The sequence below is a fragment of the Oratosquilla oratoria genome, chromosome 4, assembly GCF_046742065.1.
Source record: "Oratosquilla oratoria isolate Oo_2021 chromosome 4, ASM4674206v1, whole genome shotgun sequence".
NCBI classification, from domain to species: Eukaryota; Metazoa; Arthropoda; class Malacostraca; order Stomatopoda; family Squillidae; genus Oratosquilla; species Oratosquilla oratoria.
In genome coordinates this window covers 35,324,796-35,349,795 of record NC_134780.1, presented here as the reverse complement: position 1 = coordinate 35,349,795, position 25,000 = coordinate 35,324,796, and positions in this window count along the sequence as shown.

The window sequence follows — 25,000 nt, the reverse complement described above, 5'->3', positions numbered from 1 at the left end:
ACGTTAGAGAAATAAACTCATCTCCGACTTGTGTGTTTCTTTACCACCCTCCTATCTTCATATATATATATATATATATATATATATATATATATATACTGTATATACAGGTATACATACACACACACATATATATATATATATATGTGTGTGTGTGTGTGTGTGTGTGTGTGTGTGTGTGTGTGTGTGTGTATGTGTGTATGTATGTGTGTGTGTGTGTGTGTGTGTGTGTGTGTGTGTGTGTGTGTGTGTGTGTGTGTGTGTGTGTGTGTGTGTGTGTGTGTGTGTGTGTGTGTGTGTGTGTGTGTGTGTGTGTTTCATACTGTATATATATATATATATATATATATATATATAAATAATGTATATATATATATATATATATATATATATATAAATAATGTATATATATATTATTAGTATAATGCAGTATATATAACAAAGCATGCATTTGGAAATGGGTACATCTCATTATACCGTACAAAGTGTTTTTTTTTCATAATTGTACATAGAATAGGCTGTTTCCATTTTGTTGCTATAAGATGTAGTTTACCAGCACTTCTAGACAGAGAGAGGAAAGCTTGAAGTATAACACAGTTAGAAATTATGATATAGACTCACTGCATAGGAGAAAAGCACAAGTGATCAAGAAAAGTTACATTATGAGGTGATGTTTTTTTTTTTTTTTTTTGCATCCGACCTAGATATGGATCAAAAGGTCTCCTGTCGGCATGCTCCGCCTTTGTAATCCTTTGTAATAAAAGGAACATTCTGGGACTGAAATTCTAGATCTCAAAGTTTGAAAAGAAGGTCGAGGGAAGGTGCTAGATAATGTATTCTTGATTAAGACTTGTTGAATATTAAGTATTCCTGATTATTATATTCTATTATTATATTACATTATTTTATTCTCTTATTTTTGAGTATTAGGGATCCTTGATTATTACATTCTACTATAAAAAAAAATTGCGTCCAACTCAAAGCTTAATTATGCAAACGAATAACCGGAATATAATGTAGTTCCAATCAAGTAGGTTCCTCTGTTCTTCATCAAATAATAAAATCCAAAATTGAAAGAAATATTAAATACAGAGCCTCAAGAAATCATTATTGGTCTTTGAATTTACTGTCCATTTTTAGTCTTCCAACCCACTCACTCCTAAAGAAATTCTTGTAAAATGAATCTGATAAATGATTCTATCAGAAATTATGACATTGTTCCGTTTCTTGCCTCGACGATGACGATGGTGATAGTGTGGGTGAGAATGGTGTGAGAAGGATTACGAAGCCAATAAAGATTAGGACTGATGTTAGAACATGAGAACATAAGTTTTGGTAGTGAGTTCTGGGGTTGTTAAATTTAAGTTATAGTAAGAATAGTTAAGGTGTAGTTGGGTTTACGTAAGGGATAGTTAAATGTTAAGATGGTTAACGTTTAGCTTATTTTACATTAGGAATAGTTAATGTGAACATGGTTAATGTTTATTTAATTTTACATAAGGGATAGTTAATGTTATGTTGGTTAATATTTAGTTTTTTTTACATTAGGGATAGTTAATGTGAAGATGGTTAATGTCTAGTTTCTTTTTCATTAGGGGATAGTCAATGTTAATTTTGGTTTACATCAGGGATAGTTAATGATAAGTTTGGTTGACATAGGGGCTAGTTAATAATTTGTCTTACATAAGGGATAGTTAATTTTAAGTTTCTTTTCCATCAGCTAATAGTCATCAGAGGATGTTTGATAACAAGTTTGGTTTACATAGGGGATAGTTAATGTTAATGTCGATTTACATAGGGATAGTTAATCTTGATGTTAGTTTACATATGGATATGTGATATTAATGTTAGTTTACATAGGGGATATTTAATGTTAATGTTGGCTTACATAGAGGATAGTTAATGTTAATGTTAGTTTACATAGAGGATAGTTCATGTTAATGTTGACTTTCATAGAGGATAGTTAATGTTAGTTTACATCAAGGGATATCTAATGTTGATTTACATACGGGATAGTTTACGGTAATATTACTTTACATAGGGGAGATTTTATGTTAATATTGGTTTCCACTGGGAATAGTTTGAGCTTCACGGAGAATAGTTGATGTCAAATTTGTTCATACTAAGGATAGTTTATGCTGACTTTAGCATAGTTTATATCACGTATGGTTTACAATGAGGATAGTTGAAGTTGAGCTCGCTGTGTGTAGGGAATAGTTATGGTTCACACTAGGTAATATACCGTCGACAATTACAAAATCGCTCGACTACGACCAATTCCCGTTGTAACGTTTTACTTGTAGGATCACACTGGGGTTTTGGAAGGTCTTTGCTCCACAAAGTTTGGTTCAGACTGGATAAATGTTCGTCGATTTTCGTAAATTTGCTTGACTACAAGAATTTTCTGTTGTAAAATCTCATTTCTGGCATTACCCTGGTGTCATGCAAGATTCTTATTGTATATGTTATTGTTCAAATAAATAGATTAATTATTATGTTATTGTTCAAATAAATAGATAAATGAATAAATAAATTAATTATAAATGAATAACTGAATAATAAAAAAGGTAAATGTATAATGAAAAAGACAAGTAATAAAGATATTAGTGAATAGTATTCACGTTTATCAGTAAAAGCAATTTTACTAACTAGTTTTTTAACACGCGATCTTATTAAGTTAAGAAAGTTAATTGCCTAGAAAAAATAAATACACAAAAAGCGCTAAGACCTGTTCACATAGCGGTTTAAGCAACACGGAGCCACGGTGGTACCGCATAATACAGGAAAAAACGGCGTGATTAAGTGTGAACACCTCTATTGACCTACATGGTAATTGAACTGAAGCGGTTCAAACCGCTAGTGTGAACAGGCCCTAAGAGTTTGATTAGATTTTCCTATTAAAAGACAATCTTAGTTATGGAAAACGTTATCCTCTGCCCGAAAAATGTAAATGGAAAAAGTCATTTTATAAAGATTCCCCAAATTCTGGGTATCATTTCTATACATCTTTAAGTCCTACATTCTCGTATTGAGTTGTTGGTTTTGGGAACACACAGACACGAACCCAAAATATATAGGGAGGAGGAACTCTGGAAGTAATTCGTGAAATAAATCATTTACAGATGCTCCTCTAATCACGAACATTCAAAGATAAGAAATCCAACATTAAAGTATTAGTATTACAATTTCTTTTTATGTATCATTGGTAATTTGTTTTAGGACATGGAAACATGTATTAACTTCATATCATACTTATGCATGTAGATTTGGGTAATTTTAAAATGATCTTGAATACCGACTTACGAACGCTTCGAGTTACGAACGACTGTTTTCGAACGTCAGTGGTTAGTAAACTGAGGCGTGTCTGGACTTTCCGAAGTCATAGTGAAGCGAACAGATCAATAACAATTTGTATATTATTCGCTTAAGTGACCCTCTTCAAAAAAAAAAAAAAAAAAAAAAATATATATATAATAATAATAATAATATCATACACAATTTGAAATTCTAACATATTTGCTACTGTCAGGTACCCAGCGTGTTCTATTCTAGCTAAAGCGTTTTTATTCAGCGTAGAAAATGCTCTTTCGACACTGTGATTAAGGTTACAGGAAGCAGTGTCTCTGAATAGATTAGTTTTTCTGTTCATTTGCAATAAAAATCTATGCTTTATTTCATAACTAATATATGCCATGAATATATACAAAATAATTTTATCTCGTGTTTGTGTTATAACTTATTATGAGGGACGGTTTTTGTCAACAATTGATGACAATAAAGCAATGACGCATTTCATTTAAATGACCTTTGTCGTTTGAGTTCCATTGTTACCAAGCACCGCCAGAAAACAACTCAAGAATTATCATCATCATACCATAAGGCTAATATATCTCCTGGTCTACTTATCGCAAGAATATTACAAAAACAAATATTCTTGTATGACTCTGCTCTTCTGTACAGGATTTATGTCCATCGTTAGAGCGATTTTTTTTTTCTTTTGTCCTTTTCGGTTGACCATGTTTGTAACTAGCAAACACATCATCACTAAAGGTTTGGCTACAACTTATTCTGAAGTCTCTAATTGAAGTCATACGTAATTCATTAATCTTTTATAATGAGGGAATATAGAACTTCGTGGTGCTGCTAAAAGAACTGAGATGTGAGAGGGCCCCTGAAGAAGCATATAAACCTTTGCTAACAGAAAAACTACTTAAATACACTCTCTCATAAGTCATAAGACTATGTTCATGTCTCCTGATCGGTATTGAAGAAAAATCTTTGAGCGAATATAATTAACAAAATTGATTAATTAAATTAATTGATGAAATTATTGTATTACTGCGGACACCCGAAGCTGCCCCATGATCTATCAGAACTAAAGCTAATGTATGTTTCACTGCTTTTGCATTAATATAGAATTTTTTACAAAAGTACTTTTAGTTATAATGAACTTTTGTATATAGAAATATATAAGATAATGCATCTTTGTTAATTATAATTAACAAAGATACATCTTCAGGGTTCTAATACATCATAGGCTAATGATATATCTACACAGTCAAATTAATCGAATAATGTATGAATTATTCCATTCTGTTCAGGATACTTTCATGTATTCACTTTGAAGCACAGGTACTATCCTATTACCTTAAGACGAGAAAACTCTTTCGGGTTATATGAAATAAAATACTCGAAATGATCAAAATCACAATTGGCAATACTTTGGCCTACAATGAGTTTCGAAAAGTTCCTTGCGAGAAAACAGTAACGTTCTCTTTCATTAATCAAATTGAAATATGCCAAACAGCTACTAAGTTATTTGTGACCAAACAGAAACGTTCGCTTTCATTAATCAAATTGAAATATGCGAAATAGCCACTAGACATCCCTGGGACCATATTGATCTTTGACAAAATTGTAGGCGGCGAAACGAATCCTTGCGGGACTCCACCTGCCCAGTCATGTCCAGAAGCCAGAAGAAACGAGACTCGCTCTGATTGGTTCACCCATTCCCCCTAAAAAATACGGCTGCTTCTGCCCTCAACAAATAATATGATTATTATCAAAGTATTAAAGATCTAATAAAGCCGTCACAGGACGTAGGCTATGAAGAGAGTTGAATTGAATATTATGATGATATAAGAACAGCATAGGGTAGCAATATACTATTAAAAGCGAAGACAAGATATGTCAAATGTTGAATCGACTGACGCCCCCTCCCGACACTCAATCGGAACCTTTACACATTCATGTCATCGCTGACATTTCCTCAAAGATGTTATTAACCCCATCAACTCGGTGACGCCTACGCCCTCGCCCCTCGACTGAGGAAAGGTGACTCTGGGTTGTAACAACAAAGTTCATATGTGGCGTCGCTGTATTGAATGTGCGAGTTGACACAGTACTTCTTCAGCTGAATAAAGTTGTGTGAGGGAGAATGAGGAGAGGTAGGAGGAGGGAGTATGTAGGAGGTGGGGGAGAAGGAAGAGGAGGGTGAAGAGGAGAGAGAGGATGGAGAGGAAGAAGACGGGAGAAGGAGAGGAGAAAGAAGAGGAAAAGAAGGAGGAGGAGAAAGAAGAGGAGAAAGAGAAGAAGGAGGAAGAGGTGGAAAGAGGAAAGAGGAGAAATAGAAGAAGGCGGAGAGAGAAAAGGGAGAAGAAAAGGTACAAGGAAGAAGAGAAAGAGGGGAAGGAAAAGAAAGAGAAAAAGAATAAGTAGGAGGAGAAGGAGGAGAAGAAAATGAAGGTGGAGGAAGAGAGGGTATGGCAGAATGAAAAAATAAGGAAAAGAGATAAGGAAGAGGAGGAGAAGGAAGAAGAAAGAAAGGAGAAAGAGGAGAAAGAAAGAAGAAGGAATAGGAGGATTGGGAAACGAAGGTGGAGGGGGAGAGGGTGTGGCCAAATGAAAAAAGAAGAGGGATAAGAAGAAGAAGACGAAAACGAAGAGGGGAAGGATGAGGAGAAAGAAGAAGAAGAAGTAGAAGAGGAGAAAGAGAAGAGAAAAAAAATAGATGGGAGAGGTGTGAGAAACGAAGGTGGAAGAGGAAAAGATGAAGCAAATCGAAAACAAAAAAGAAATAAAGTGGAAGAATAAGAAGAAGAAGAAGAGGAGGAACAGAAGGAAGAAGAAGAGGAGAAGGAGAAGAAAAAAAAACAGAAGGGAGAGGGGTCAGAAACGAATGCAGAGGAGGAAAAAGGTGAGTCAAAAAACATAATAAAGAGGAAAAGTAAGAGGAGGAGGAGGTGGAGGAGGAGGAGGAGTAGGAGGAAGAGATGAAAGCGAGATCCTGATTATAACCCGTGATATCTTTGAAGACGTTTATGATGATGACGATGACGACAACGACGACGACAACGACGACGACGATGACGACGACGATAACATCGATGTCGGTGATGTTGATGGAAGTGAAGAGTATAGAGAACATGGTGGATGGTCGACGATGGTGATTATGGTGATGGTGATGATAAATGATGAGGAGCAAAAAGGTGCAAATGAAGTTGTCAGTAACGCTTAAAAGGAGCGTATCTTAAACCCTTTGAAAAATATAATAGAAAAAAAAAATATATAAACTAATATATTTTGCCTAAACTGGCATATATTTTCTTCTGTTTTTCCACGACCAGCAGGGCCGATAGCGGTGATGACAGAGTCAGCAAGATTGATAAGGATCCTTCTTTTAAGGATGGCGTCAGTAGGAGTTTGGGGTGGAGTCCATGTACGTGTGTGTGCGTATATGTGTGTGTACGTGTGTGTGTGTGTGTGTGTGTGTGTGTGTGTGTGTGTGTGTGTGTGTGTGTGTGTGTGTGTGTGTGTGTGTGTGTGTGTGTGTGTGTGTGTGTGTGTTAGTATGCATTCTATTATTTCAAAATATTTCAAGGAGTACCAAAAGGGTAAAAATGAAAATACATATATAACAAAACAAAACAAAATACATTAGAATAAAATTAGTCAAATGAAAATAAAAGAAAGTAAAAAACCGAAAAGGGTAAAATAGTCATTTATTAACAGTTGTGTTTAGTAGATTCCAAAATAGCAAACGTAGATATTTGCTAATGTCAAGACACTTAGTAAGCTTACTTAACTTTACCCAGAACAAAATTTATAAACAAAATTTTAGATTTTAAGTCCAACTAAACTTCTTCGTCCACTCCTGTGCTTTAGTCCTATATTCTAACTGTCGCCCATTTGCAGTAAAAAAAAAAATTACGAGCACAATGAACATATTTTTCATATATTTTTTAAGTTGCCTTTGTGTTTTAAGATCACAGTGGAAAAGAGCTTTTGACCTACTCGGTAAGATTATGTACAGTCTTACACATGAGTCTTGAAACAACCTAAGAATATTATGGCCCAAATTATTGGTTATAATTTACTTTTTTTCTGAACGTTATTCATCTCAAAGTTAAACGGTATTATATTGTACAGGAAAATAAATGTGGGTTAGACTCTTTTGTCCCCGGCTTGGAAAATATTACCTTAGCGAACGGATTAAGTTAATCTCGATTAAACCCATTACGATAACATATTTACAGATTACTATACGATGATTAAGACAGTCTCGATTAACTCCTTCGTTACGATAACATAGTTAACAGATTTAATCCTAGTTAGCCCTAGATGGTATCACTTAACTAAAGCGACATCACCAAATTATCGAAGATTATTTAGAGAAGCAAAGACAAATAAGAAATCGAGTGTTGGGAGAAAAACGAAGATTGTTTAAGAATTGCTTTACTCTTACGTTGCGACCAACCTGGTCTTCTTCAGAGAGTTGTCCATAGAAATTTTGACAGTTTCTGTGATGGTATTTGTTTGTTGATAATTATAAATTGTATTGGAGAAACGTGGGGACTGAACCTAAGCACTCTGCAAGAGGTTTTATGATAAGGAAAATAATACACCAATTGACCTCTTTTGACCTATCATTTTATTTGAGTATAAACAACTTTAGTTACAATCATTTGTGTTTCCAGTCTTCACAATTCAAATTACCTTTGCGTTAAATAGTGATAAACTGAATGACAAACTTAACGGAGGGCAACCTTTACGAATCTTAAGGGCCATTTACACGGTCAAACTGTTTGACAAACCCGGTTTGTCAGACAAGTGTTTGAAGTGATGTTTGACCGTGTGAATGGGGCATTTGGTCGTCAAACACGTTTGTCGAACGTGTTTGACAACCAAATACCCTATTCACACGGTGAAACATCACTTCAAACACATGTTTGACAAACCGGGTTTATCAAACCGTTTGGCCATCTAAATGCCCTTTTAGACAATTTGTTAAAGTGCTCATTAGGAGCTCAAGAATGCAGCAAGCAAAGTCTTCTAGTTATTTATATTCACAGAATTTGACGAAAATAGGCGCAGACTTGCTCGACGTAAACGCAGCCTTAATATTATGATCTCCCAGTGGTCCGACTTACACTAAAAGGAGATGAAAAAGATTAAGCACAGGAGGAAAAAGGAAACGAGAAGAAGAAGAAAAAGGAAAAGAAGAAGATTAAGAAAAAAGGAAGAGGAAAGAACAGGTAGGAAAATAAGAAGATATTTCCGATAACCGTCAACTTCATTTAGTGATAGTGTCAATATCTTATCAATTTTTTCATTTATTACAGACATTCATAGTCTGCTGTAATTTCATTATAGACCTAAAATCCTAAAAAAAAATTCTATGATTATCTAAATCAACCTGATAGGTACATTAGTGTTAGGAACAATATAGAAAGTTTTATTAACATGTTTATTGTACAAAAACCATTAAGCCTTCTAGAAAAGTATATCCAGCTTCTATAATATCCAGGTTCTAGAAAAGTATAATTCGTCTCTTGAAAAGTATACCCACCCTCTAGAATAATATATTCACCACCTAGGAAAGAGTATCTACTATCTACGAAATTATAAGCGACCCCTAGAAAATTATACATAGTTTCTAGAAAACACTCAAGTTCTAGAAAGTATATATAGTCTCTAGAAAAGGATTTCACCTCCTAGGAAAATATATTCAGTTTCCAGGAAAGTATATCCAGGGCCAAGAAAAGTATATCAACTGGGTGGGTCCCCAACGATTTGTGTATATTGATTCTGAATGCAAAACAAGTTGACATTTATAGAACTCAGAGGCGCTGTTGGAGGTAAAGGAGGAGGTCGCATGAGGAGAGGGAGGAAGAGGAGGAGGTTGGAGGAGGAGGGAGAAGGAGGAGGAGGGCTGGAGAAAGGGGAGGGATGATTTGAAAAAGAAATATGATATCAAGAAGAGTTAGTCAGCTGGTTTTGAGGGACACAATTGTGTTCTGTACACACCATCTGGGCGGAGACTTTCTTCTTTCTGTTCTCATTACATAATATTTCGTATCTATTTATGTGTCTTCTTATGCTTGGCATCCAGAGAGACCTCGGTTCGAGTCCCGGGGCGACTGTCGGAAATTATTTGTATGATATTTGCTGTTACTAGCGATTCACTTCAGGTATATATCCTGTATTTAATTATTTTGTTATTTGTTTGTTTATTTGTTTATGTATTCATACATATATATATATATATATATATATATATATATATATTCATTTGTATATCTCTGTACTCATTTATATATAAATAGATCGATGGGTAGAGATAGGCTGCTACATATACACTGATTGTAAACAGACACACAGACAGACAGCAAGAAAGCCAGACAGATAGACAGAGTCATAAATGTATTATTATCATTATTATCATCTATTTATTTTCCAATCTAGGATTTACGTCTTAGCCAAACCATTCTTGGGTGGCAAAGCTCAAGAAGCCTTAAGGCGGGCCCACAATGACACTCGTGCAGCACTGCATGAGACAGACTGTCAGTGCTGACAGAGTGTATACAGGACACTCGGCGCTGCGCTCAACACTGCCATCTGCCTGCTGCAGAGCTGCACGAGGCTTAGTGTGGACGCGGACTTACGGGAGGTGCACAGTTTCGTTTTTTGTGAAGTCTTTCACAATGTAAGAAATGACGGTAAGTAGTGATGTTTCCATTAAAAAAATAGAGAACTAAAGAAGATAAAAAGGAGACAGGAGGAGAAAAAAAGAGAGATGTAGAACAGACACATAAAAGAAAAAGAGGAGGATGAAGAAAAAAAAAGATGGTGAAAAAGAGATAGAATAAGAAAAAGAGGAATTTGTAAAGGAGAAAGAAGAGGAAGAAGAAGAAGAAGAAAAGAGGGAGAGTAAGAGGAACAAGAAGAGAATAAGGAGACAGAAGAAGATGCAGGGGAGAAAGAAGCAGAAAATGAAGTAGAAGAAAAGAAAAAAGAGGAAGTGTAAGAAGAAGAAGAAGAGAAAGAAGAAGGAAGAGGAAAAGGAAGAACAGGAAAAAGAGGAAGTAGAATAAAAAAAATGAAGAATAAAAAAAGATGAAGAAGAAGAAGAGGAAGAAAAAGAAAAAGATGAGGAAAAGCGAAAGGAAATAGAAGGAAAAAGGAAAGAGAAAAAAGAAGAAAAAGAAGAAGAAGACGAATAAAAAGTCTAGAAAAAAGAGATGAAGAAGACGAGAAAGAAAAACTAGAAGAAAAAGAAAACAGGAAGAGGAGGAGGAGGAAAAGGACGAGGATGGAGGAGGAGGAGGAGGAGGAGGAGGAAGAAGAAGACGAAGAAAAAAGAAGACGAATAAGACAGAAGAAGACGAAGAAGACTAAAAAGAAGACTAAGAATAAGAAGAAGGCGAAGAAGAAGACGAAGAAGAAGAAGACGAAGAAGAAGAAGAAGAAGAAGACAGAGAAGAAGAAGAAGACAGAGAAGAAAAAGAGAACACGAAGAAGATGAAAAAAGACAAAGAAGAAGAGGAAGAAGAAGAAGAAGATGATGAGGAAAAAGAAAAGGAAGTAAAAGGAAAAGTAGAGAAAAAGGAAGAAGAAAAAAGAGAAGAAGACGAATAAGAAGTAGAGAAAAAAGAAGAGGAAAGAGAAGAAAAAATAGAAGAAAAGGGGGAACAAAGAGAGGAGGAGGACGAAGAAGAACAAGAAGATGAAGAAGACAAAGAATAAGAAAAGGAAGAAGAGGACGACGAAGAAAAAGAAAAAGGCGAAGAAGAAGACGAAGAAAAAGAAAAAGGCGAAGAAGAAGACGAGGAAAAAGAAAAAGGCGAAGAAGAAGACGAAGAAAAAGAAAAAGACGAAGAAGAAGACGAAGAAAAAGAAAAAGGTGAAGAAGAAGAAGAAGAAGAAGAAAAAGAAGAAGAAGAAGAAGAAGAAGAAGAATAAAAAGAAGAAGAAGAAGAAGAAGAAGAAGAAGAAGAAGAAGAAGAAGAAGAAGAAAAAGAAGAAGAAGAAGAAGACGAAGAAAAAGAAGAAGGAGAAGAAGAAGAAGGAGAAGAAGAAGAAGAAGAAGAAGAAGAAGAAAGAAGAAGAAGGAGATGAGGAAGAAAAAGAAGATGGTGAAAAAGAAGGGAAAGAGGAACAAGAAGAAAAATAAGATGAAGATGAAGTAGAATAAAAAGAGGAAGAGGAAGACGAAGAAGAATTACAAGAGGAAAAGAAAAAGGAAGAGAAAAGAGGTAGAAGAGGAAGAAGAAGAAGACTAAGAAGATTAACCAAAGGAGAGATATGATAAAACAAGAAGAAGAATGAAAAGAAGAATAGTAAGCAAAGAAGGCAGAGGCAAAAACAAGTAGAAATGTAGACAATTACAACAATAGAATTAATCTTAAAATTATAAAAAACATTATTACCATCAACAAGAGAACATATAACTGAATATCAAAACAGAAAGAGATCACCAAGTGGTCAATACATAATGACAATAATGATATTTCCAATACTCTTGCCATTAACAAATATGGCCACTCCTATACTTTCAATATTAAATAAAATATATTTGATTATATTTCTAGCATATCTAATACCAATCTAACACTGCATCTGAGTCTCTTAATGGTGGTAATATAAATGTTCACAATTTGGAACAAAATTTCTTAAGTCAACGGGTTGAGCATATTGTTGAACGTGACCTCATCAATATACCCATGACGTCATCGATATATCAATGACGTCATCGATAGTCATCAGCCCTTTGTTTACATATAGACCCAATGCAACTTACGATGTTGTTATCGAATGATCACAGACTTTGATGCTGTGGTGGCGGTGGTGGTGGTGGTGGTGGTGGTGGTGATAGAGGTGGATGGAGCAGTGATGGTTTGGGGTCACGTTTTGGTGGTAATTCTAGTGGTGGTGATAAGGGTGATGCATGTCGATATGGTGATAATAGTGATGGAGGTGGTGGTGAATGTGGTAGGGCAATGGTGGAGAAGATGGAGTGTCAGTGAGTGGAGTGGTGGTGGTTGTGGTGGTGGTGTTAGTGGTGGTGATGATGGATAAAGAAAACTATATTTCCCATAGTGGCACTAAATAATTCTATCCTACTCCTCTAACTTCCACAAACGTTCCAGAACGTTTATGACTTTATATACATTATTCTGGTTAAGAAACTTCTAGTTAAGGAAAAGTTGACCTGATCTAGATTAACTCTTCTACCACACGTTATGTCCTCATAAATTTCATTCTGGTATCTCTCAGACAATTTTACTCAAACTCTGTAAATATTTCTGAGGTCAAGATGTTGAGGAGGACAGAGATTCCTGAGGTCAAAGGTCAAATGCAAAAGGAAAGGAGGAAGTTGAAGTGATACGAGTTGCTTGTTGTGAACTGCTAGCTGCGAGTTACGAGTTGCAGATACAACTTGCGGGTTGCATGATCCGACTTACGAGCTGCAACTTGGGAGTTACGATTTGCGATTTACGAGTTGTGAGCAGCGTGTTGCGAGTTACGAGCTGCGAATTACGAGATGCAGATTGCGATATACGAATTACGAAATGTGAATTGCGAATTGCTTATTACTAATTGCGAGATGCGGATAGTGAATTGCACATTGCGATTGCGAGATACGATTTACGGGTTGTTAATTGCGATATCTGAGTTACGATTTGCGAATTGCGGATTGCGAGTTACAAGTTATATCTTACGATCTGAAAGCTGCCTTTTTGGGGCTGCAGATTGTGCTTTGCGGATTGAGGGCCGTTTAGGACAAGTTCCAAATTGCGAATCGTAGTTGCGAATTGCGATATTCGATACAAGAGATACGTGATACGCGTGACGAGTTATGAGTTCTAAATTGAGAGCTGAAAATTTTGAGTTGTGAGCCATGAGATACAAGCCGCTTATTGCAAATTGCGAATTGTTAAGCTAAGTCTTATCTAATTCGAGACAAGAGGCGGAATTTGTAAGTCTGCAGGTGTGTCTTGTATGCTGGAAAAAATTGTGGAAAAATAAGAATAGAATAAGATAAAAGAAGATAAAATAAAATGAAATAAAATAAAATAAAATGAAATAAAGTAATTGGAAAAAAGTAAAAGACAAAGTATGAGAGAAATAGATCACATGTAACAAGACCTAGGACAATGGTTCTTAACTACTGGCCTATGAGTAACTCCTGTGTAGTCCACAGGAAATCTAATTACATTTGGTGATCAACTGGATATCGCTGCATTAACATTTAACTTTGCTGTGTATACTTAATTTATTCTTATCAAGAAAATAAATTTATTTAGGATATTGTTTTATTTGGGCTGATAATGGTCCATAGAAGCTGAGAAATTTTGACTTATGGAAAGTAAGATAACCAATGGAAAGAAGATAATAAAAATTAAATAAATAATGGAAAATATTAATAAAACAAAACAAAAAAATAAGATAATAGAAAATATAGATAAAATAAAACAAATAAGATAATACTAAAAATAGCTAAAAATTAATAAGATTAAAAATAGAAAAAGAAAATAAACAAAATAAGCTAATAAAGAAGGTAAATGAGATAGATGAGATTTAACAATAAAAATATAGACACACAGGTGGTAAGAAGCAGATGGCAAAGGCCAAGGGCCAAGGGGCAAGAACCGTGAGGCAAGGGGAAGAGGGTCAGGAGTATAAGGTTGGGGGGCAACAGGGGGAGGGCAACAGGGGGGGGCAACAGAAAGGTGACAAGAGAAAAGAGACAAAAGGATAGCGGGCCAAAGTACAGGGACAATAAACCAGGGACCAGGGGCAAGGTATCAGGAGCCAGGGGCAAGGTGCCAGTAGCCAGGGGCAAGGGAACAGCAATACACTGCTAATGAAAAGAGACCAGGTATAAGTGACGAAGAGAGGACAAGAGAAAAAGCAAACAGCAGAGAAGATGGGAGGAGAGGCATGGGGGGGGGCAGCAGGGGGGCCAACACCAAAGGCTAGAGGGCAACAGGGCGTCAACGAGGTCCTGGGGCAAGAGGGGCAAAGGCCAAATCACTTATTCACACTTACAATCTGTATCAATGCGTCTTGCCTTTTGTAAATCATAACCATTGAATCGCAAATCGCAAACTCACAACATGCAGCTGGTTAACTCGTATCTCGCAGCTCGTAACACACAACCCGTAACTCGTAACTAGCAACTAGAAACACGTTACTCGCAACTCGTAGCTCGTAACACGTAACTCGTAAATCGTAACTCACAACTCGTAGCTCGCAACTAATAGCTCGCACTTCGTAACACGTGACTCGTATTCGGCAATTAGAAACTCGTAATTCGTAACTGGTAATTCACAGCTCGTAACACATGAGTCGTAATTTACACATCGCAATTCAAAACTCGTAAATCGCAGCTCGTAACACGAACCTCGTAACTTGCAATAAGCAGCTCTCAACTCGTAACTTGCAATTTGCAACTCGTTATTGTTATAAGAGGAGACAGAAACCATACTTTTTTCTACGTCAATTCTCAAAATCATTCAAATTTAACTTAAGAGACATCTGAACAATCTATAAACTACTCGTAGTCACATCTAAGTTAAATTACACTGACAGATATAACTAAGCTATCATTTGTGAAACCCGAAATACCAGAATAGGTTCATTTGTGAAATTTTTTAAAAGTCATTATAGTAGGTCTATCACCTTTATATGTATGGTTGTTGCAGTGTGCGCCTATTATCATGAACACTCAATTCTTGCTTATTTTCTGATTAAATCGATAACTATTGTAGATAATGCTGTCAACATAGAGCGTATATTTCTACAAATAATTATTGAGACTGTTGTAGTACAGCTACTCCTTAATAAATTCGGTATAATCGTTGTAGCAAGACTGTTACAACGAAAGACATAGCAACTGTCAAGTGACTGTTATCAAGGAAGATGAATCTGGTGTAGTGTGACTATCAACAAGACCACCGTGGTCATTCTAGTGTGACTATTACTATCAACATTGTCGTCTTTCTTGCGTGACAACCGAAAGATTTCGTGGTTTCTTTTTTTATCAAAAAAGATACGGCCACTGTGACGTGATTATAGTTTGTGACACACTGACAGACCCTTTGCAGGCAAAGGAGGAAACTATGTTAATGGCAACAGAAAACGGCGAACTTGTAGCTTCTGATCGTGTCCGTGATGTTTTACACATTTTGTTGTTTTAAATGCGGTGATAAACGACGCTGACTTAGCACACATGGTGTTAGCACTACATCCTTAGCTTGGGTGGTCAGTAAATGATGTTATTTAGCAAACAACCCTTTAGCACTCTACTAAGGTGGACGCAAACGTATCACCAGTGACCCATCAAGAGCGACAGCTTGTGATAACTTGTGCTGATAAAAGAAACAGCTTAGGTCGTTCCCAGGCTGAGTGCTGGCAACCCAGCTGGAGATAAGACTTGGGAGGAATGTCAGCCAAGCGAGGTATAGGGCTATCTATTCCCCTTGCAAAGGAAACACAAACATAAACATTACTTGAGAAGCTTGTAGTGTCCCTTGCCATGATAGGCACGTCTCCTCCCAAACTACCACCTAAAAAAAGAGAAAGAGAAGGAGAGAGAGAGAGAGAGAGAGAGAGAGAGAGAGAGAGAGAGAGAGAGAGAGAGAGAGAGAGAGAGAGAGAGAGAGAGACTCCACAGTAAAAGAAAATCAGAACATGAGATTTTCACTCTGGATATGGAGAGTATTGCTAAGAGTTGATTTAGGTCTGTTTCTTTCTTTAACATGGTTATGTACTATTTCGGACATCCAGACCTGAACTATATATATCTACCATTGCAGAATATCTAATATATATTTACACACAAGTTCTCTAATGATAATTTTTTGATAAAAAAATCAACAGCTACGAAATATATATTTGAATAATTTTGATATATCATAAGAAAGTTTCAAATGTCCCTAAAAGTACTTTACTCTATCTAATTTAAATTTGTTCCATCTGATTTTTCATTTCATCTTGTTTTTACTGATCAAAGAAGAATGTATCAATCCAGTTGACAGAGAGATCGAGAAAAATTGGTGTCTTCACACTCGATCGAATGTTTCAATTTGCTGCTGTAACAACACAAATACCCTTGATATTGTTCTGTACACAAACACACATTCAAGTGTTGACAGTGAAATATTGGGGACACCCAAATGTGACCCATGATATATTAGATTGTCCAAATGTATTTTTGTTTTCGATTATTTAGTGCATTTATACATTAGTTCTCTTTTAATGAGATTTTTTGTAAATAAAATTGTATTTTCATAATAAGAAATATATATCTATATAACGTGAGCTTTTTCCCCCTTATAAGGAAGGTAGCCAAGTCAAAGGCACGTACCTACTCCCAACCATTCCACTCCCATCCACCAACCTTTCCCCACCTCTCATCTTAGCTCCTCATGGATGACGGGTCATCCCTGTATCCCGTCCACTACTCTGGGTCCGAAGCAATGCAGCAAAACACAGGAAAATATATTTGTATAATTTTGTGACATTACTGACATCCGAAAGTGATGTATGATATATCTGATGTTCTGATGTATTTTTCGTCGGTATTAAATTGATACAGGCATACTAATATATATATATATATATATATATATATATATATATATATATATATATATATATATATATATGCATAATTCTAATATGTCGTAGGTCAGGACCAAATGTCCACAACTGTTGTTCCTTGAGACCAAGGGAGGGTGGTGGGTAGGTTTTCAGAAAGCCTTAGGTCCTTCTTGCTCTGAAGTCTTGGAGCTTTAAAGCGTAGGTCGACCATAGGTCCGTTATATTTATTTATTTTTATTTATTTTTTTACTTAGCTGTTCGAGACAACTACGTAGTTCTCTTCCACCATTATGCTGTGTAATAATTTCTTTTTATTTATGATAAGAAAATATCTATCTGTTTGATTCACCATTCTTAACGTGTTCCCCGTACGCCATATTACGTATTAAATGATATACCATACCAAGTCATAATTGTATAAATAAAATGTAACTTTTACATTAATTACTCTTCAGAAATTCACTAAAAATGTTAGACATTAAACAACCTCTCAACGAAAGCTTCTCTGTCATTTAACACGTTATAACAAATGGAGCGATAAAGTGGATCAAATTTCAGTCCCTGAATAATGAAGACTATATTTCAGCTTTTTGTTCAGTGTCCTCCCCCGCTGACAAGGGAACGCCCGCGGTACCCAGGTAAGCACTGCAAGACGCTATCAACAGCAGCAAAATATTCGTTTATTAATTTATTCTATCTTGTTATGCTTTGTTTTATCTTTTCTTGTTTTATTTAATTACTTCGTTATCTCTGTTATCTATCGGTTTGTATTCATAGTTCTTTGAACAGTTTCTGTTAATTTGGGTATCAACAAATTAGTTATGGTTTTTATTTTCTTATGGACATTTTAATCACGTATTTATTTGCATATCTAATTATATATTTATTTGTGAAGTCGCTTCAATATAGGCCTGCTTACGTTTTGACAACTAATTTATTTGCATGTGGTTTTCCTGTGAGCTAAATCATCTTTAGGTAATTTATTCTGTTCTGGTGTATTTCGTTGTAAGACAAGAAAATCTTATCTAATCCTTTTCTCGTTTGTCATCTTTCTTATGTATTTTCTTTTCACACAGAATTTTTTCTCTTCTTTTCTTTTTCCGTTTTTTCTTCCCGCCGTTTCTCATTTTTCTTTCTTTTATTCTTTCCTTGCTCATTCTATTCAATTTTCTTCCTCTTATCTCTCTTTATTTTTATATCTCTCCCTATTATATGTCCCTCTTATCTCTCTCTTTTTCCCTTCCTCTCTCTCTCTCTCTCCCTCTTTCTTTCTTTCTCTCCTTCTCTCTCTCTGTCTCTCTCTCTTTCTCTCCCTCTCTCTCTCTCTGTTTCTTTTTCTTCTCTGTATGTTCATATATGTCTCATATGTTTCTCTGTTCCTCTCTATATCTTTGTTAGCCTCTTATCTCTGTGTCTCACTGCCTGTATCTCTTCTATATTTTTCTTCCTCCTCTTGTGTTCCTCTTTTTTTCCTTCTTCTCCGTTTTGTTTTTCTCTTTTTCTTTTCTACTCGTTCTTCTACTTTATAACCTTTCGTTAACTTCCTCAAACTTTTTCCTTGAACTATTCCAAAACCCACAGAATCATTTCCTCATTCTGTTTCCTTTTCCTCATAATCATCTTTTATCTTTATTTCTTTCTCCTTTTCTTTGCAGTTTGCTTTCGCACCAAAGTCAGTGTTTATAGTACCATTTCATTTATTTGAATACACAAATGTGTCATATATGTTAGCTCATAAATAGCCAGGGATGTTGAAGTGTAGTGTATAAGCCTGATCAGGTAACACTACTGAAGTAAAGTAAAAAATATATAAATGTTTGTCTTTACTTACACGGACGTACATACCCACGCACGTACACATTCACACGCACACACACACACACACACACACACACACACACACACACACACACACACACAAACAGATTAATTGAATAGTGAAATAAATGAATAAATAAATGAATAACAAATAAACAAACAGATGAATAACAAACAGATATAAGAAACAAATAGATTGATAAATGAACAAATAAATAAATATACAAATATATGAATATATAAATCACTTAATACTTTTCATGGAATTTCTGCTCATTTTACAGAGGGAAAGGCTTCCTCAGCTCAATGAGATTATCTGGGTTAGCCAGAACTTAACTTAAAAAGCGTATAATAGGGTGAAGATAGGGACGACGAATGAATAAATAATGAATCTAGTTAATAACCCTGAAGTTGCTTGTCAACAAAACAGAATCATATCATTAGTTTGATAATTTATATATATATATATATATATATATATATATATATATATATATATATATATATATATATATATATATGTATATATATTCATATACATGTGTGTGTGTGTGTGTGTGTGTGTGTGTGTGTGTGTGTGTGTGTGTGTGTGTGTATGTATATATATATAATATATATATATACATATATATATATATACATATAGTACAAATTCAAAGAATCAAACTAGAACACCAGAAAATGATGTAGAATTTATATAAATATCTTATCAGTATAATGAGCAAAGTAGAATAGTATATTCTGAAGCTATCTTCATAATCAGAACTTATGAAATGAACAAATCTTAAGAAGGATCAAAGCAAAACAATATCAATTTCGGTATGTCAGACAAGTATAGACATCACGCCATGTGTAATGATAAGACTAAAAACGATATTATCAACTGTTACTTAATGAGAGTTATCAGTAAAACTGTAGATAAGGTTGGGAATACAAAACTAGCCAAGAGAAGCCAATCTAATAATAATAACAACGAATGTGTAATATCAACTAAAAAACTAATGTAATTTTTTTCAACTTTGTAATTTAAACCCAGTAGAGAAAAAAAGAAAAGAAAATGGGAAGAGCATCGTTTTCTATGAATAAATTTTTAAGTTTAGCAAAAAAAAAAATAAATAAATAAATAAATAAATAAATAGATAAAAGAAAAAAAAAAGATAAATAAAGAACTCAACCAAGACTGGATTATAATTAAAAGTAGACCAATTCTTTACTAACTATTAACTACACCATCAGACCCTGCAAAGTACATAAATTCGGTAATAACTTTATTACTCACACTCCATAGACGAATCAACAAGCAGACCGGTTAGAAGAGTACCTGTAGGTAATATGAATAGATTTTTCATGTTGACAAATTTTAAATGAGAAATTAGGTTGGGATTGGATGTTAGGTCAATAATCCTTTACGAAAACGCAGCAAGAGAAGCTCATCAGTAAACCAGATCATGGATTTTCCAATTCTTTGTCTAACCTCTCATAGCCCATAGATTTCTAACCTCTTACAGCCCATAGATTTCTAACCTCTTATAGCCCATAGATCTCTAACCTCTTATAGCCCATAGATTTCTAACCTATCATAGCCCATAGATTTCTAACTTCTTATAGCCCATAGATTTCTAACCTCTTATAGCCCATAGATTTCTAACCTCTTATAGCCCATAGATTTCTAACCTCTTATAGCCCATAGATTTCTAACCTCTTATAGCCCATAGATTTCTAACCTCTTATAGCCCATAGATTTCTAACCTCTTATAGCCCATAGATTTCTAACCTCTTATAGCCCATAGATTTTTAACCTCTTATAGCCCATAGATTTCTAACCTCTTATAGCCCATAGATTTCTAACCTAGTATAGCCCATAGATTTCTAACCTCTCATAGCCCATAGGTAACCTCTTATAGCCCGTAGATTTTAACCTCTTATAGCCCATAGATTTTTAACCTCTTATAGCCAATAGGTTTCTAAACTCTTATAGCCCATAGATTTCCATAAGCTGAAAAAAATCGTCTGGGGTTGGCCAAACTAAAATCCTTCAGTGGAGGCAAAAACAAACCAATATTTCAAAATGGACTACTCAAGAGAGACTGCTGAAGATTTTTTTCATTTCATTTTACGTAAGGTGTTATCTTGAGATGAATTAAATTATCTATGGAATGATAGAAGGGTGATGAGCCTGCGCCATGAGGCGCTGAGTTGCTGCGGCCGAAGCCGTCACCTTCGGCTTGGACTGCTGAGGCAGGTAACAGTCAATGCTGAGAATTGGAGTGGTGCGGGATTCGAACCCACAACAAAGCGAGAGTGAGGCCACTCCGCCTCCGTTGAGGCCACCGGCGGAAAGACTGGGATTCTTAAAAGTGCCGAAAATTAGCCAGTGATTCGAAATATGTCAATACAGGGTGTTCCAAAATGTCTGGACCTATACGTATTTCTTCTCATAAGATTTTTTTTTCTTTTGCAGACCCTAGAAAGGTCGAAAGAATTTTGTTTTCATAATTGAAAAAATAATAATAATAGCCATGGTAATGATAATGATGATGATAATATAATCATGATGATAATCATAACAATAACAAATCATAAAAATAAAATGATAAACTGTTTACTAATTTTGACAAAATATCATACAACAATTTCCTACATCTTCGTCAAAAGACAAAACCTAAAAAGATCATTTCTCCAACTGCACCTCATGTGATACTAAATCGTACTACCTACGACTTTCAACCACAACCATCCGTCTCCTCTGGCTTGTATGAAAGTGTTCACGAACTTCTGACCCCGGCTGTACGTGCTGGCGGGAGCTCTTTGGTAGATGGATTTGTGGCGACGTCAACAGCTTTGGGCAAGAGTCGTCACTGAGTCTCAGACTCTTCCTCTAAAAGAACGACTTCATTGGTCCCGAAGTCTCTTCAAGACCTCTCAACATGATTCCATCTTGTTTGGACTATAGTTTACATAAGATCATAAGAACGGGGGAGACTATAAGAGACCATAAGTCCTATACTAGGGAGTTCCATGTCCATTGCTACCTTTCATTCCTATCCATAAAGGTATCTTAAAAAAAAAAAAATAATAAATAAATAAAAGAAATCAGCGCTCACTACAATGTAAATCTATTCCATTCGTTAACCCCTCTTCTGGTAAACTAGTTCTTGCCTATTTCCTTCTAACCTAAAATTACCCAATATTCATTACTACAAGTCCTACCCTGTTTTACCAGCGCTTCTATCTATCCTTATGTACAATCTCTTGCATGGGATATGATGTATCTGAACTACACGAACACAGATTCCAATGTTGTTTTGTTACTACAATCTTTCTTAAAAAATGAATCTCGAGGGTCGCACATCTTCATCAACTAAGGGGGCATACGCCAGGAAGCGCGTTGCTTCACTCTCACGCCTGCGCCAGTCCCCACGGTCTCCCATGCAAATACCCTTCCCATTCCAAACAATTCTCGACTGGTTAGATCAGCTTGCTCCAGCCACGAATAATGTAATCTCATTCGTCTCCTCCATGGAGGGATGTATTTTACGGAGACAATCCTGTGAGTAGGATCAACGCTAAAGAAATGTGCCACATAATGCACATACAGCCAAAGTTGACGTTCACGAATTTTCCTGAAAGTGACTGGCCTAATCTGAGTCTCACAGTCTCTGGTTTGATGCGATTACACAGGAACTACGGTATAATGAAGCGTATTAAATATTAAACGATGGAATATGCATTTGCACAGATCGTGGGCCAGTTTCGGGTGTCCGGAAGAGTACATCTGTGGCGAAAAATCTGAGTGTTCTCAGGTAACTGGCCTAATCTGAGTCTCACAGTCTCTGGTTTGATGCGATTACACAGGAACTACGGTATAATGAAATGTATTAGATTATTAAACAATGGAAAATGCATTTGCGCAGATCGTGGGCCGGATTCGGGTGTCCGGAAGAGTACATCTGTGACGAAAAATCTGAGTGTTCTCTTGACCCAGTGAAGGAGAGAAGCTTTCTAGGTTGCCTCTGGGTTCAAGGTTTTTATCTATATAGAGTTTTATGTAGTTCGGGGGCACTGCCCAGCGAAATAACTAATCTATCCTTTATTAAGGCATAGATAAATTGATAGATACATAAATAAAATTAAAAATAATTATCTATCTATTCATATACCAAGGGATTTTCCCCCTTATAGGAAAGGTTGCCGAGTCAAGAGGCACGTACCCACTACCGTCCATTTCACTCACACCCATTCCAGTCTCATCCACTACCCTTGCCTTATTCTCATCTTAGCCCCTCATGGATGACGGGTCATGCCTGTATCCCGCCTACTTCCCTGGGTCAGCAGCTCAGGTGAGGGTTCGAATCCCAGCAGATGAGTTTATTTCCATATATATATATATATGTATATATATATATATATATATATATATACATATATATATATTTATATATATATATGTATATATATATACATATATATAAATATATAAATATATATATATATATATATATGTATAAAATCAGATAAACTACTATAAGAATGAATAAATGGACAGATAAATAGATGCACCAGAAATTACATAAAGGCAATGGTTTCGGCCGAAGCTACTCAGCTCCTCCTGGTATACACTCCTTACCTTCAAACTTCTCCCTCGACCTTCTTGGAGACTAAGGTCTTATCTAGACTTCATCTAGAAAATCACGAAAAGGTTTTATTCCAGAACATTCAGGACCTCTTCCATGCTGAATAGAAAGACCTAACGTCAAAGGGAGGAAAACAGATAAAAATAAAACGATATTTTGAAGTGCTTGAGTGGTTCCATGCACAGTAGCAGACAAATGATTTCGGGCAATTTCAGAAGTATTCATGACCCAGTTAAACCGGTAATTTCAGGACCCGAAGGACTTCAGGAATTGACTTCAGGAATGATAAGACTGCAGAGTCGTCTTGAAGGCGGTGGTGATAGCAAGAAGCTCGCACCATGGCCAACGTGGTGTACATGAAAATATCACCATGACAAAGATTTTCTTCTTCTTCTTCTACTACTTTTTCATCTTCTTCCTCTTCTTCCTCTTGTTCCTCTTCTTCCTCTTGTTCTTCTTCTTATTCTTCTTCTTTTTCCTCCTCCACTTCTACTTTTTCATCATCTTCTTCTTCTTCTACTACTTTTTCATCTTCTTCATCTTCTTCATCTTGTTCTTCTTCTTCCTCTTCTTTTTCTTCTTCTTCTTCTTTTTCCTCCTCCACTTCTACTTTTTCATCATCATCTTCTTCTTCTGCTTCCTCTTCTTCTTCTACTACTTTTTCATCATCTTCTTCTCCTTTTTCTTAATTTTCTCCATTTTTCTAAAGTCACCTTTTGATAGTGGGCTGACCAGTAGTCTTGCATTGGATTCCTAAGGCTGAACAAAAACTCTTTAGACGTTTGAGGTTTCCTTCTGTTGAATATAATCACTTGGCGACAGCCAGAATAAAATATATAAGAGTTAATTAGTACCTAATTCTGAACTCCTTCTTAGTTGATTGACTTTTTTTCAAAGCAGATTTTTGGAGTTGAGATTGAGATATGAGTAAAGGAACTTCAGGTATCAGTGGAAATATGTATCATGATGAAAAAAAAGTGTTCAGTTCTAAAACCAGTCCTTAGGCACGTCTCAGGTATGTCAATGAGTTTGTCTGATAGTTGTTGAAAATTAGTCAATCTAAAGATAACCAGACATACATAAATGAGTAAGTAAATAAATGTGTGAATAAATTAAATAAACAATCAAATAATCAACTGATTAAAGACAGACAAAATACAATGAATAATGAATGAAAATAAATAACCAAATATTTATAGGTAAATAAATAGATAGATAAATAGACAAATGAATAAATAGATAAGCAAATTAACTGATAAATAAATATTCAAATGAATAAAATAGATAAATTTATAATTAGTTAAACAATATAAAATCCTCTTTTTCCGTCACTCTTAACAAATTGCTCGTACCACGGTGTTCAATACGAAATGAACATAATAACAAATTCAAAGAACATTTCCACATATTCTGCATCCACATTCACAAGGATATGACGCAGAATATTCTGACATTATCTCAGAGATCGGACATACAAAATTCTTCTCAGAGGACAGACATACATCTTAATTGTGAGGTCCACCCAACGAAAAAAAAAAAAAAAAAAAAAAAAAAAAATCTTATAGCAATTTGTCACCAACTTATCTTGTAGCCACAGAAAAAAATTACTCGAGTTTGCAAAACCATTATCTCGTATATAGGCAGCTTATTGTCCAACTTAG